Source organism: Lutra lutra, chromosome 4, assembly GCF_902655055.1.
Source record: "Lutra lutra chromosome 4, mLutLut1.2, whole genome shotgun sequence".
Classification (NCBI taxonomy): Eukaryota; Metazoa; Chordata; class Mammalia; order Carnivora; family Mustelidae; genus Lutra; species Lutra lutra.
In genome coordinates this window covers 65,612,291-65,627,385 of record NC_062281.1, presented here as the reverse complement: position 1 = coordinate 65,627,385, position 15,095 = coordinate 65,612,291, and the positions used below count along the sequence as shown (strand labels likewise).

The window sequence follows — 15,095 nt, the reverse complement described above, 5'->3', positions numbered from 1 at the left end:
CTAAACACACACACACACACACACACACACACACACACACACACACACAAACAAAAAACAACTTAAAAAACCCCCACCAAAATTTAATAAACAAAAAACAAACAGAAACGGAAAAAAAAAACCCTGTTTCTTGATCATCTCTGTCAGTCTGTGCTACTTATGACAGAGAGGGCTGGGATTTTATAAATTAAAAACCTTATCTGAACAGTGTGCATATAAAAGTTGTCTTTTAATTTAGTGAAGGGGTATCCAGGAAGCTGTGGACCTCTGCATTCTTGCCCCTGCTCGTCAATAACAGCCATCCTTCCAACTGTCCTCTTTCAGGCGACCACAGGTTTTAGGAGCTGGCAAGGGTCCACGAATAGGTTGTGCAAGTTTACTATGAGGCACTGGTATACCCCCAGGAGAAGGGGAAGTGGGTCTCTGCAAGCCACTTCTCACTGTGGTTGTTCCTGCAGATCTGGTTGAAGTCGGGCTGTTGATATTGTTGGGAAGATTTGCTGGGACTGTGTACTCTGAGCCATGGGAGGGCCCGGCTGGGGAGGTGGTTGGTATGAGCTGTTGTTTCTTTGGTACCCGGAGAACGAGAGCCATGGTTTCTTTTGGTACCTGGAGAACTAGAGCCATGGTTGTTAAATGCTTTTACTGGTTGCTGGAAAGCCAAAGGAGAAGATACTGCAGGGAAGCAGAATTTGCCTGGAGAGATATGGCTGAAGCCTGAGGTTGCGTATGAGGTATTTCTCCATTTGACACTTGAGAATTGAAGTCACTTCTGCTGCTTTTCACTGAGTCAACTTGCATGTTCGATGTTTGGGACTCTCATTCATTAGTTAATATAATTCCCACAATGCCCCTGTTAGAAGTATCACTCTGAAGATCACCAAAACAGAATCATACTTACCACAAAGTTGTAACTTAGAAGTAAATCTACATTTGACCAACTCTGAGCCTTTCTCCCTCCACTTCATACAGTTTCCTTCTAGAAGGTTTGTTAATACTTAGCAAATCATCCATAAATATGCTATTATTATTCCCACTTTGCAAATGGAAACTAAGAATCAAAACCATCTACTCGCTCCACCTCACAAACATACTTGACTATTCACATTATCGTGATTTTACTCTGCCACTGTCTTTATCACAATGTCTTAACTATTGCAGGAAATTTTTGTCCAGAGAGATAAAAGTTAAAAATAACTTCAATGTTCCTTTCAGGAACTTCCTGAAAAAAATCCATTTTTAATGAACATAAGACTGGCTTTTCAATAGATAGCATCAAATAATTCTTTGTTTTCTGATTTTTCCATACCTTTACCTCAAAGCCCTCATTTTGCTGTACCCACAAATCCTAAAGCATTCTGCTGTGATCTTTATCCCATCCTAATGAAAAGCCACCCCTTGCCTTGAAAGACTTGCTTTAAACCAAATACCGAAACTTCATATCACAACTTTGCTCTCTCTTCCTTCCAAGATGCTACTAATTCATGGTCAAAGCAGTGTTCTCCCTTACTGAGGTAAGCAATAAATTCAGATTTACCTTTTCAACAGGTTATTTTGGTGGAATTTTTGAGGATCCATCATTTGGCAACACTAACACTTTAGGGACTTAAATAATCACCCAAGTTCAGCTAGATAGGAAGACGTGGAGCTGAGATTCAAACTGAGGCCTTCTGACCCTGGAGCCCTCCCATAAATAGCACACATTTTTGCCTCTAATAAGTTATACTATTAAAAGAAAATGTGAGGGGCACCTGGGTGGCTCAGTGGGTTAAGCCTCTGCCTTCGGCCCAGGTCATGATCTCAGAGTCCTGGTATCAAGCCCCGCATCGGGCTCTCTGCTCGGCAAGGGAGCCTGCTTCCCCCCCCTCTCTCTCTCCCTGCCTCTCTGCCTACTTGTGATCTTTCTCTGTCAAATAAATAAAATCTTAAAAAAAAAAATGTGACAAATCACTTAGCATAAATGTTACTAATTGGTCACTAGAGTGTTTAACACAGTCCCTCATGGCTTTGTATAACAGAGCACTATCTTTTCAGGTATTCAGAAAAAAATTATTAAAAATTAGTCTTTTTCAGGGTGCCTGGGTGGCTCAGTGGGTTAAAGCCTCTGCCTTCAACCCAGGTCATGATCTCAGGGTCCTGGGATCAAGCCCCACATCAGGCTCTCTGCTCAGTGGGGAGATTGCTACCTCCTCTCTCTCTGCCTGCCTCTCTGCCTGCTTGTGATCTCTGTCTGTCAAATAAATAAAAAATAAAATCTTAAAAAAAAATTAGTCTTTTTCTTTTATCATTTCCCAAAGCATAACTTTTTAAGACTTTTGTTACTTAGATTCACAAATATATCAAGGTAATTAGCAAAACTAATAGTATTTCTTTATATATCAACTTGTCATATGAAAATGTTGAGCTGTGTTTTATCACTACATAAAAGTAAAAATGGGACTTGCCGTTACATGGCATTATGCATCAAAGTACTGATTTCTGAACTGTATTCACTGATTATTTTATCATCTGAATGAAATAGAGCAGAATTTTATTTGTTCTAAAAAAGTAGTTGTTATAATAAAAGTAGGCATTTCAATAAAACAGCATATGATTTTACTCTTGAGATACCAAAGGCAATAATTCAAGAGACTTGAGTAAGAATTATCATTTTTAGATTACATATTTGAAAGCAATTATGAAAATAGGAACTGATGAATAAACCAAAGGAGTCAAGAAAGTTCCTAGAAAATTCTGGAAATAGATTGTCTTCCTCTTGTTTATTTTATTTTTCTGGTAACCTATGTCCTTTGGGAACTCTCAAATAAATCTGATGTAAACAGATGTTAATGTTTAATGTCATTTTGTCTGATGATATGGGGAGCAATTCACTAAGGCTTCCACTGAGGGGACTCTCAGGATTAACAGACTCTCTACCCTCTCTCTGTGAATTATACTGGCTGATTCCCACAGCAAACTGACCCTCAGCACTGCCATACTAGTCCCCATTCTATCCTTGTACCTGTGCTCCCATCAGCTGAGTTGTATGCTTCCCTAGATTCAATTGTGTTTGATTTGAAACCTTGTCATTGTAATACTATAACAACTACATGTTAATACAACTTGACAACTACATATTACCCAAGATGACAGGTTATAAAAGAAAAATGTTGCTGCTGTGAAAACTAAATTAAATACTTCAGAAAGCAAATTGCTTTTTAAAATGAGATCAAATCAAATAATTATAAGGAATTAGGGAAAAAAAAAACCTTTTAAGGCCTAGAAAAATTTCGCCTTTAGCTTTAAGATCTTTTTCTCACTTGATACACACTAGGAAATGTAGATGAATTATGTCGATGTATATGAAAATGTAGATGAATTATGAGTATAGTTTTGTGAAAAAGACTATCTGGAACTCTAGTCAGCAGATTCATATTAAAAAAACAAACAAACAAACAAAAAAAACAAACCTTTGGGTCTACTATAAAAGGAAGGTAAGTAAATACGTGTTTATATGTTTGATGTAAAATTCAAAATTCCAGTTTAATATGTATCTATTTTATGACTGTCTAATATGACTGGCATTTCTTGATTTACCAATTGTGATGGTTAATTTTACATGTCAATTTGACTAGGCAATGATGTGCTCAGATATCTGGTCAAACACTATTCTGACTTTGTGAGGGTGTTTTTGGATGAGATTAATATTTGATTAGGTAGACTGAGTGAGAGACTGCCCTTCCTAATGTGGGTGTACCTTATCAAATTAGTTGAAGGCCTAAACAGAACAAAAAGGCTGACTCTCCCATGAGTAAGAGGAAATTCCTCCTGTCTACTTGAGCTGGAATATCAGTCTTTTCCAACCTTCGCACTCAAACTAAAACATCAAACTTCATTGTGTCTCAAGACTACCAGCTTTCAGCCTAGAACTTACACCATCAGCTCTCCTGGACTCACATTGGAACTGTGCCCTAGACTCTTCTGGGTCTCCATCTTGTTGACTACAGATATGGTGACTTGTACTTGAACATTTAAAGGTGATGGCAAAAAGAGGAAGAGCAAACGAGGAAGACTGAGGACCAGATGAGGAAGTAAAAGAAAACCAGGAGAATGTGGGATCATTCAACCCCTAAAAGGAGAATTTCAAGGAGTAACCAGTTGTATTAAATGCCAAAATATCAAGGAATATGAGGTCAAGGCAATCCCCAATGTATATAGCAATATAGTATAGTTTGTTGTGACCTTTATGGAAGTAATTTCACTGAAATGATAGGAATGAAGTCAGATTATAAGGACTGCAGAGAAAATTATATCTCTAGTTAATGAGGTCTATCAGACACAAGTGGTAACTTCTGTCCATTTTATAACACCATTGAAAAGATAGCAAAATAAGTTTTTTCTAAAGAGTGATAAACCCAGAAAAATAATGATGAAATTCCAACAAGCTTTTGAAAGATGAGAAATGGACGGACTGTGGTTGTTGACTTAGCAATCTAGAAAAGGTAAATTGAAAGTGTGAGGGGCAAGCAGACAAGGAACAAGATGATTCATGTCTCAGAACCCTGGAAGAACTTGGTAACTTTAAGTCTTAGGGATCTCTGAAAAATCAGTTGGCAATTCATTTATGAAACAGCTTTTCACATCTTCTCCAGTCTTTAGCCAATCGATACCCTGTCTTCATACTACAGAAGACTGGAACTTCCCTATCTAAGAATGTTGACATCTTTCCCCAAACAATATGAAAATTCTCCCCGCTTCACTTGTACATAACCAGGTGGGAGAATAGAGAATCACTGTCAGGGAAAAATCAGCCAATGGTGAAAAAAACCCAGAGAAATACTGATATCTGTGTGCCCTTCAATGAAAAATTCAGCTTATTGTTAAGTCCACCAGTGACTGATTCTGCTCATGCAAATAGAACTCTGAACATGAAATACAACAAGAAAAAAAAAAAAAAAAGCAAACAAACTATTAAAAAAAAAATAGAAAATGTAGGGGCACGTGGGTGGCTCAGTTGCATCTGTCTTCAGCTCAGGTCATGATCCCAGGGTCCTAGGATCAAGAGCCCTCTGCTTCTTTCCCTGCTTGTGCTCTCTGTCAAATAAATAAATAAAATCTTTAAAATAAAATAGAAAATGCAAGGAGGATCAAGAAACTTCAAAAGATATTTTAATAAGATCTTCACAGAGGTGCAAGATGATACTGCATCCACAAAACAAAAATAGAATGTTATTAAAAGGAATTACCAAGCCTAAGAATGGGCTTTTGGACATGGAAAATATATGAGAACTAGAAGAATCAATAGGAGGCGTGAAAGGTTAAGTCAGGAAAATCTTTCTGAAAATGGATAAAAAGGAAATGGACAATAGATGAAAATTGAAACAAATTTAAAGATCTGTGTAGGAGGTCCAATATTTGAATGATATGAGTTCCAGAAAGAAATACAGAGGAAAGTATGAAAATGCCTTAAACGAAAAAAATTCCTAGAACTGAGGGACACAGTTTTCCAGATTAAAATGACTCACTGAGGGTGCCTAGGTGACTCAGTCAGTTACACATCTGACTCTTGATTTCAGCTCAAGTCATAATCTCAGGGTTGTTCGATTGAGCCCACATCAGGCTCTGCGCTGGCCATCGAGTCTGCTTGAGATTCTCTCTCTTCCTGTCCCTCTGGCCCTCCCTTCCTCTCTTCCCCCACGCCCCCAAAAAAGAAAAGGAAAAGGAAAAAAAAGACCCATTGAATTTGCAGCCATATGAAAAAAGAAAGGCAAATAAGAACCAAAAAAAATCTTAAAAATTTGAGAAAGAAAAAAAAAATCAGGTCCTATACAAAAGATAGATTCTGAATGTCATTCATAAGAATTCTGAGCAGCATCGAGAAGCCCTGTGACTTAAGGAAGAGCACATCCAATATAGAATTTCTAGATGACAGGGAAATCTCTTCATGGAGGCCATATAATAAGGAAAGAAAGGACATAGAATGTGTCAGGAGTCTTGATTGCTGTGAAACCTGAGGTAAGCAGGATTAAAAGGCATGAAGAACTCATCACCGGCAATAGAATGGGCAATCAGCCTGGTCCTGATATAGCCCTTTGTATGGCGGGGCCTTGGCCAGCTGTTGTTTGTTCCTGCATCTCTACTGAGGCTGATAGAGGGGGACTCTGTGCTAATGAAAGTGTAAGCTCCAGCTGTCCAGTGGAAATTATCCCCACCGGGAAATACAATCCTCTCTCAAGTCTTATTTTTGAAAGCTTTCTAATATATGATTGCCAATGCCACCAAGAATTTCCTAAGGTGGAAAAATTCCCTCATAGGAACTACCTATTCCACAACTGCCTTTAGACTCCATAATTACAGGTTACATGGATATTACACCTTATATGACATGGGATTTTCAAGCAATTGGTTGTTTTCCTTTGTGACAAAGGCACACTTTTGAAGTCCTAATGGAATTTATGTATTGGGCTTATTTTCTTAACAATTGGCACCAGTATGCCATTTGGGGAGGAAACTACCTTTGAGGAAATGACTTGATTAGCCACTGGGTAGAAGGCGGGGCCCTGTGGTGTGTGGTGTTCAGCAAAATGAAAGCCACAAAAGAGTCTGGTCAAATTGCTCTTAGGAGAATTATAGAGGAATTTCTTTTGTTTCTGAGAGGGAGAGGTGGGGAAGATAGGGAAGCAAAGAAGGGAGGGAGGAGAGCAGAGAGTAGAAAGAGGAAATTGTGATATGTGCTGCAGAATAGGAAGTAAAACAGCCAGTGGAAAAATTAAGGTGCCTGAAGGATTTTCTGTGAAGACATATATTGAAGTCTCAACATAAATTATCTGCATTTCTACACTAAAGACATTCCTTGGCTTCCCCATGCCATACTGTCTTAAAGCGAACACTCACAATGGATGGACAAATTGGCCTGACGATAGAGATGATTTTTATGCCTCAGTCAACCTGATGTTAGAGACAGCAGATCCAGAAACAGATTTGACCCCCAGGAATGGGAAGACTTTGGATTTCCATACTGCGCAAAATGAGAGTTCAAGTCTAGACCTGTTTAGATCTCAAGAGTAGAAGACTCCCGCTGATATGTAAATTATATTCCTAGTAATGACTCACTAACAAGACAAAGTCTTAAATGTGACTTTCTTCTCTATAATGGCTGATCTCCTCTCATGTTATTTTGACCTAATGCATATTCAGTGCAAGCCACAGTTCGGTTTTCATTTAGTTACTTTCAGAAAACCCTGTGTGAAGTTAATTACATCTCATGAACAGTATGGTTTGTGTGTGTGTGTGTGTGTGTCCCATGCTTTAAAAAAGGAGGCCAGGGAGCCTGGGTGGCTCAGTGGGTTAAGCCGCTGCCTTCGGCTCAGGTCATGATCTCAGGGTCCTGGGATCGAGTCCCGCATCGGGCTCTCTGCTCAGCAGGGAGCCTGCTTCCCTCTCTCTCTCTCTCTCTCTCTGCCTGCCTCTCTGTCTACTTGTGATCTCTCTCTGTCAAATAAATAAAATAAAAAAATAAAAAAAATCTTTAAAAAAATAAAAATAAATAAAAAAGGAGGCCAGCTTCTTATTAAATAAGGTTTTTGTGAAAAATCATTTCATTATTCACAGTTGTTCATTGTTTCCCTTATTTTGTGATGCTTAGTATTACTTTAAAAGCCCTGTTACTGTGTTGCACATATGTGCCAGATTTGTTCCACTGTCTGTCCCTTTCCCCCTCTCCGCATGGATGGATAATTTTTTTCCCCCTTACCTGTTCATCATCCAGTTTCTCATCTTTGTAGCTAGAAATTTTGCCTCTTGGCATCTTGCCCTCATTAACAGAAGCGAAAGAAAATCTTCCATTTCCTTTTCCTACTTGTTGTTCACTGTCATTTTTTTCTAACCAGACTAATTTTCTTTTTGCTGACCCTCACAGATTAATTTAAAAGGCTCCTCTGTGTTAGTTCAAAGATTTTCCATAGTTAACATTGCTCCCCTGTGCTTCTTATTAAATTGGTCTCCGTAATGAAACTCATCTCTGTTATAATTAGCTGATTTTTAAAGATACCAGAGGCATTGTTTTATTTTCCTTTATCTCCAATATCAGGGCACATTCTTTTAACAACATGCCTCTGATAAAAGACATCTTCTCTTCTAACCCACAATTTATTTGGAAGATACCTTTTTGAAAGTTAAACACACTGAATCCATTCCTAGAGTGTGATGTCAAGCGTAATTTATAACCTCCTATTTCAAGGTTTAGTTCATTGGCAAATCAGGACACAAAAATCCCATCAGACCATCACCAGGTTATGTTGTTAAATAGTTAATTATTAGAATATACGCATCATGGGGGTACTCGATGAGAAAGGATCAGGAAAAAGAATACTGCTACTTTTCTAGTTCTTGCATTGTCAACAATACCCTTACTCTCTGTTTTCCTTAAAAAAATTGAAGCCACCAGAAGAAATACACTCATTTTCCGACATGAACAGTAGAATTGCCAGCCTCTTCACTCGTCCTCTTCTCCTTGTTCCCAGGTGCGTTTCTTTCTTCAAGGTGTTTCCAGGTGTACCTGATATTCCATCCTGTCTCACTTTCTAAAAAAAATCTACTCTATTGATTAGTTCCTCATCCTACGTTTTCTGGTTTGACCTATCCCATCAACATTTAAATATGTCCTAATCTTTCCTATCTTAAAAAAAAATTTCAATTCTGCACTCTATTCCCACAACCATTTTAGCAGGTTTTTTCTCCTTTTTACAGCCAAACTTATCAAAAGCGTTCTCAATGTTCACTGCCTCTGCTTTATCACATCCCCTTTGTCCCTCCACACTCTCCATCTGGCTTCCATTCCCCATGATTCCAACCAAAATGACTCTCTCTAAAATCTCCAGAGACATTTTCTATTAAGATAAACTCACGGTCTGCTGCTTTCATTCTACCTGGCTTCTCCTTATTTGACACAGATTACCATGTTTTCTTCTGTAAAACATGACACCTGGGGCTTCCGTCACTACCCACTCCTCTGATTTTCTACTTCTCTGGCCATTACTTCTCAGCCTCCTTCTCTGGATTTTTCTTCCTTTTTTTTTTTTTTTTTAAATTTAAACTAGTCATGGCAGCTGCCTAGGGCTTGGTCCAATTACTTCCTCTCCTTTTTAAAATTTTTTAAAAGATCTTTATTTATTTGAGAGAGAAAGAGAGTGTACACCAGTGGGGGGAAGGAGAAGGAGAGAAGGAGGAGCAGGCTCTCTACTAAGCAGGGAGCCTGATGTGGGGCTCAATCCCAGGACCCTGAGATCATGACCTGAGCTGAAGTCTAACTCTCAATCCATCAAGCCACCCAGGCGCCCCACTTCTTCCTCTCATAATCCTACACTCTTCCTCATGCATTCATATATTGGCAAAGGTTTTACTTCCCATCTTTTCTCAAAAGATTAATTTATATGCCAGTGAATAAAAGGAAGATTCTGGTGATTGCTGTTTCTAGAAAGCCTTTCTCTCTCAAGTCAGGGAAACATTCACAGGAATGGGTATGTGCAGTAGCTGACATTTTGCAATCCCCACATTGACAAATAATCAACATGGGGACTTCTTTAACAGATCATGAGCTCTTTGGAGAATTTTGATAGATCCATAATTTTGTCCTTCCTCAGGTCTCAGTGTGATAGCACTCAGAGGATCTTTGTTTTTAAAGTTCTTATTTTAGCTTCAAAAGACTATTTCTTACATTGGATCATTGCTAATTTCCTCCCAAGGAGAGCACATTTTTCTAGGTTTTTGATAATATGACTTATTTTTATGACCAGGATACTTGATAATCATCTTAGTTTTCTCAGACGTAACTGAATCAAGATTAGCTCTCTATTGGAAGAACTATTTAAAACATTTACTGTAGAAAATGCCTTAAAACTTTTTTTAGTGCAATGTAATATTTTGTAGCTGAATGGACTAAGTGGAATGGTTACTTCAATTAATTCAGAAAACCTTACCTAACTGGAAACTTTGTTTAAAATCCTGTGTATTTGAGTATTGAGAAATGCCAGCACGGTGAAAGAGTCCTTCTCTGTGGGAAATATTTGTTGCTGAAACAATCAGACTGAAAGTCCTAGTTTTATGACATGCTAACTATATATCTCATTTGATCCTTGGTGGGCAATTTCGCCAAGGAATACTGACTTCTTCAATTAACCAGTTTAATTGACCAGTTTAAAATCTCTCATTATAACCAGCAATTATGTAGAATAGCAGAAAGGTGTGTACATTGACACTCAGGCAGCCTTGGTTCAAATGCTGACTCAGCCACCCATTACCTATAATATTTACTAGGAGATAATTTAACTTTCCTGATTCTCACTTTATCACCTATAAATTAGTTTAAGAACAGTTTTCAGAACTGTTTTACATTTACAACGAAACAAGGGAAGGTATGGAGATTTCCCATAAACAGTTTTTTCAGAACAGTTTTACATTTTTTTCAGAACAGTTTTACATTTACAACAAAACAAGGGAAGGTATGGAGATTTCCCATAAGCCTCCTCCCCGTACACAAGCCTAGTGATCCCCATTATTAACACCATTCATCAGAATGGTACATTTTACCAAGGATGAACTACATTGACACACCATAATCACCCAAAGCTCATAGTTTACTTTAAGGTTTCTTCCTGGTGTTATACATTCTGTGAATTTGGTCAAGTATATTACATATATAATACGATTACATATATCCATCATTACAATATCATACAGAGTATTTTTCTGCCCTAAAAATCTTCTGTGCTTTGCCTATTCATTCCCTGTCTCTCTTCCGCCTCTACTCCTGGCAACCATTGATCCTTTTATTATCTCTTGTTTTGTCTTTTCTAGAATGTCATGTAGTTGAAATCAAACAGTATGCATGAAACCTTTTCAGATTGGCTTCTTTCACTTAGTAATATGCATTTAAAGTTCTTCCATATTTTCATGGCTTGATACCTATTTCTTTTTAGTGCTGAATAATATTTCACAGATTTATCACTATTTGTCCATTCACCTACTGAAGGTCAGCTGGGTTGTTTCCCAGTTTTGCCAATTATGAACAAAGCTGCTAGAATCAGCCATTGTACATTTGTGCATGTTTTCAATTCCTTTGGATAAATACCGAGGAATGTGATCACTGATCACACAGTAAGAATATGTTTAGTGTTGTGAGATGTTGCCAAACTCTCTACCAAAGTGCCATTCTGCACTCCCAACAACAATGCATGAGAGCTCCTGTTACACCACCCCTTTGTCAGCCTTTGGTGTTGTCGGTGTTCTGGATTTTGGTCATTTTAATGAGTATAGAGTGATATCTCCTTGTTGTCTTAATTTGCATTTCCCTGATGACGTATGATGTGGAGCATCTTTTCATAAACTTTTTGCCATCTGTATATCACCTTTGGTGAAGTGTCTTTTAAGGACTTTGGCCCCTTTTTTTTTTTTCAGTAGTAGTAATGGCGACTGTTTATTTAAACTAAAAACATTGATAATATACAAATCTTTTTTCTCATTTGATTGAAAGGGCTATAAAATTCTACATACAGACAAAGGAAGCAACATAATCATATAGGTCACGCCCCCACTAACTGCCTTTAACTCACTCCTTCCTTCAAGAAGCACTTCACTCAGCTAGGCAACTTTCTAGACTGCACGACGGCTTCGAGGCTGGCCTACCACAAGTGACTGAAAGAGAGGTGTGAGCTGACCAGGACTCCTCCGTTCTTAAAAATGGAGAGAAAATGGCAAATTGTGCCTCGTGTTCTTTAAAGAACCCAAAGGATCATTCTGAGTAAAATGTGAAATAAATAAGTGATCCATGAGTAAATACAATCTCGGAGCTGACTTAGACCTAGGAGAGTGAGCCAACCGAACACTAACAATACCACGTAGAAATATCTAGAAACATCATTTCTAGAATTCAGGTTGGGAGACCATATCTTGCCTGAATATGTACATTATTTACAAAATATTCCCTTTTGGCCTCTGAAATTTAGCCATTTGAGTTTGGCTGTTAAGCTCTTTCTTTCCATATGCTAGCCAATACTGCAGTTATAACTATCATTAAAATACTCTTATGCATGAATTACAAATATTAATAAAGTAACTCTGCATGTATAAATATCTCAATATTTCTAGCAGAATTTAAAGCATACATAAATACATAAAAGTATTTGTTTTTGGTAGGGCATTTTTTTTTTTTTAATCATCACTGTTTCAACAATGCTTTGTACATAGCAAAACCCAAAACTGCAAAAACAGTAGCACCAAAACTTGCTCGAAGTCAAAACGTGGAGCTCTTGAGGTCAGCTTGTGTCACGTGCAGGTACATGGCCATCGTTGTCAGTTTAACAAAGATATCTTTACTGGGTGCATCAGCAGTATTGCAAGTGAAGGCTTGTGGCGGAGGCATTTTATGTTTCCTGCAGAAATCAGCAGGTGAAATACTATAGTCTTGTTTAACTTCATACAGGTCCGACTTTGCAGCTATGATTAAGCAAGGTATTCTGCTGTCCATGAAGTGTTGCTTAAAAATCCTAGCACAGTATTCAAAGGACTTGGGGTTACTGACGTCATATACCAGGCACACAACATCACAAATGATCTCAGCCTCAGTTAGGAATTCTGATTCGGAGATATCATGTAACAACAAGTATTTCTCTTGTCCATATACATAAACAGTGTTGATCGCATAGTAGGACTTATGATCATCGCGAATCTTCTTCTGCCTCATTAAGTTTCTTCCAAGAAGAGCCTGAAGAATGTTTGGCCCATTTTTAAATTAGGTAGTTTGTTCTTTTCCTCTTGAATTTTAAGGGTTCTTTCCCTACTTTATATAACAATCCTTTATCATATGTGTCTTTTGCAAAAATTTCCTTGCAGTAGGTAACTGTCTTCTAATTCTCTTGAAATTGTCTTTTATAGAGCAGAAGCTTTTGATTTTAATGAAGTCCAGCTTATCAATTATTTCTTTCATGGATCATGTCTTCGCTGCTATAGCTAAAAACACATTAAGGTCATCTAGGTTTTCTTCTATGTTGTCTTCTAGAAACTTCATAATTTTTCATTTTATGGTTAGGTCTATGATCCATTTTGAGATAATGTTTGTGAAGGGTATAAAGGTTTGTGTCTAAGTAAATTTCTTTGTATGTGGATGTTCAGTTGTTCCAGCTTCATTTGTTAAAGAAACTTTCTCCATTGTATTGCCTTTGCTCCTTTGTCAAAGACAAGCTGATTTTATATTGGTGTATTTCTGGCCTCTCTATTCTCTGCCATTGATCTATTTGCTTATTGCTTCACTAATACCAGAGTGTCTTGATTATCAAAGCTTTAGAGTATCTATCGAAGTTGGGTAGAATCAGTCCTCCAAATATATTTTTATTTCCTTCAATATTTGTGTTGGCTATTCTAGATCTTTTGCCTCTCCGTACTTTAGATCATCAGTTTGTTGATGTCCATAAAGTAACTTGGTAGGATTTTGAATGAGATTGCATTGAATTTGCAGATCAAGTTGGGTAGAACAAACATTTTGACAATGTTGAGTGTCTCCATTTATGAACATGAAATATCTCTGCATTAATTTAGCTTTTCTTTGATTGCTTTAATCAGAGTTTTATCATTTCCCTATACAGACATTGTACCTATTTTGTTAGTTTTGTACTAAAGTATTTCATTTTCTCGAGAGTCAATATACATGGTGTTTTTAATTTCAAATTCTACTTGTTCATTTTTGGTATATAAGAATTCAATTGAGCTTTGTATATTAAACTGGTATCCTACATCACTGTATCCTACACCAATTAAATGGCTTTAATTGCTTATTAGTTCCAGGAAAGTTTCATCAATTCTTTCAGATTTTCAACATATGACAATCATGTCATTTGTGAGCAACAATAGTTTTATGTCTTCCTTCCCAATCTATGTATGTTTTATTTCCTTTTCCTGCCTTATTATTTTAGTAAGAATTTCCAGTCCAATGTTGAAAAGCAGTGATAAGAAGGGACATCCTTGCTTTGTACCTGATATTAATTGGAAATCTAATTTCTCACCATTAAGTATAATGTTAGCTATAGGTTTTTTGTAGATAGTCTTTGTCGAGTTGAGAAAGTTCCTCTTTATTCCTAATTTACTGAGAGATTTTCAGGGTTGGTTTTTGTTGTTGCTGTTGTTTTTTAATTTTTTTCAGTCACTTAAGCATCCAACTCTTTTTTCTTTAAATTTTATCTTATTTTATTTTATTTTCAGTGTTCCAAAATTCATTGTTCATGCGCCACACCCAGTGCTCCATGCAATATGTGCCTTCCATAATACCCACCACCAGGCTCACCCAACTCCTCAAAACCCTCCGCTCCAAAACCCTCAGTTTGTTTCTCAAAGTCCACAGTCTCTCATGGTTTATCTCCCCCTCTGATTTCCCCCAACTCACATCTCCTCTACATTCTACGTGTTATTCCTTATGGTCCACAAGTAAGTAAAACCATATGACACTTGACTCTCTCTGCTTGACTTATTTCACTCAGCATAATCTCTTCCAGTCCCACCCATGTTGATATACCATTGTTGTACCATTCTCTCTTCCTTCTCCTTCTGAGATTCCAATTATGCATGTGTTATACCATTTGATATTATTCCACAAGCTATTGGGTAATCTTTGAGTTTTTTCAGTTTTTCCTCTTTGTTTTTCAACTTGAGTAATTTCTATTGACCTATCTTCCAGTTCACTGATTCTTTTCTAGGCTATGTCAAGGCCACCAATGAAGTCAAAATCACTTTATCAGAGTCACTCTTTATCTCTGTTACTGTGTTTTTTACCTCTGGCATTTCCATTTGATTCTATCTTATTGTTTCCAACTCTGCTGCAATTGCCTGTCTTATCTTGCATATTTCTTTTCTATTAGAGCCTTTAACAAATTAATCATAGTTATTCTAATTTCTCCATCTGATAGTTCCAGTATCTTTGTCATATCTGAGTCTGGTTCTGAGAACTGCTTTATTTTTTCAGACTTTGTTTCTTTGCCCTTTTGCAAACCTCATAATTTTTATGGTTGGAATCTGGTCATGTTGTACAAAATACTAGATAATGAAGTAAATAAGTTTTTTTTAAGTTTAAT

The 15,095-nt window shown here is 37.2% G+C and overlaps 1 pseudogene; it reads right to left on the bottom strand.

Annotated features, from left to right (window-relative positions):
- Positions 1-288: 288 nt before the first annotated feature.
- Positions 289-7,786, bottom strand: LOC125097271 (SLAIN motif-containing protein 2-like; annotated as a pseudogene).
- Between the last annotated feature and the right edge of the window lie 7,309 nt (positions 7,787-15,095).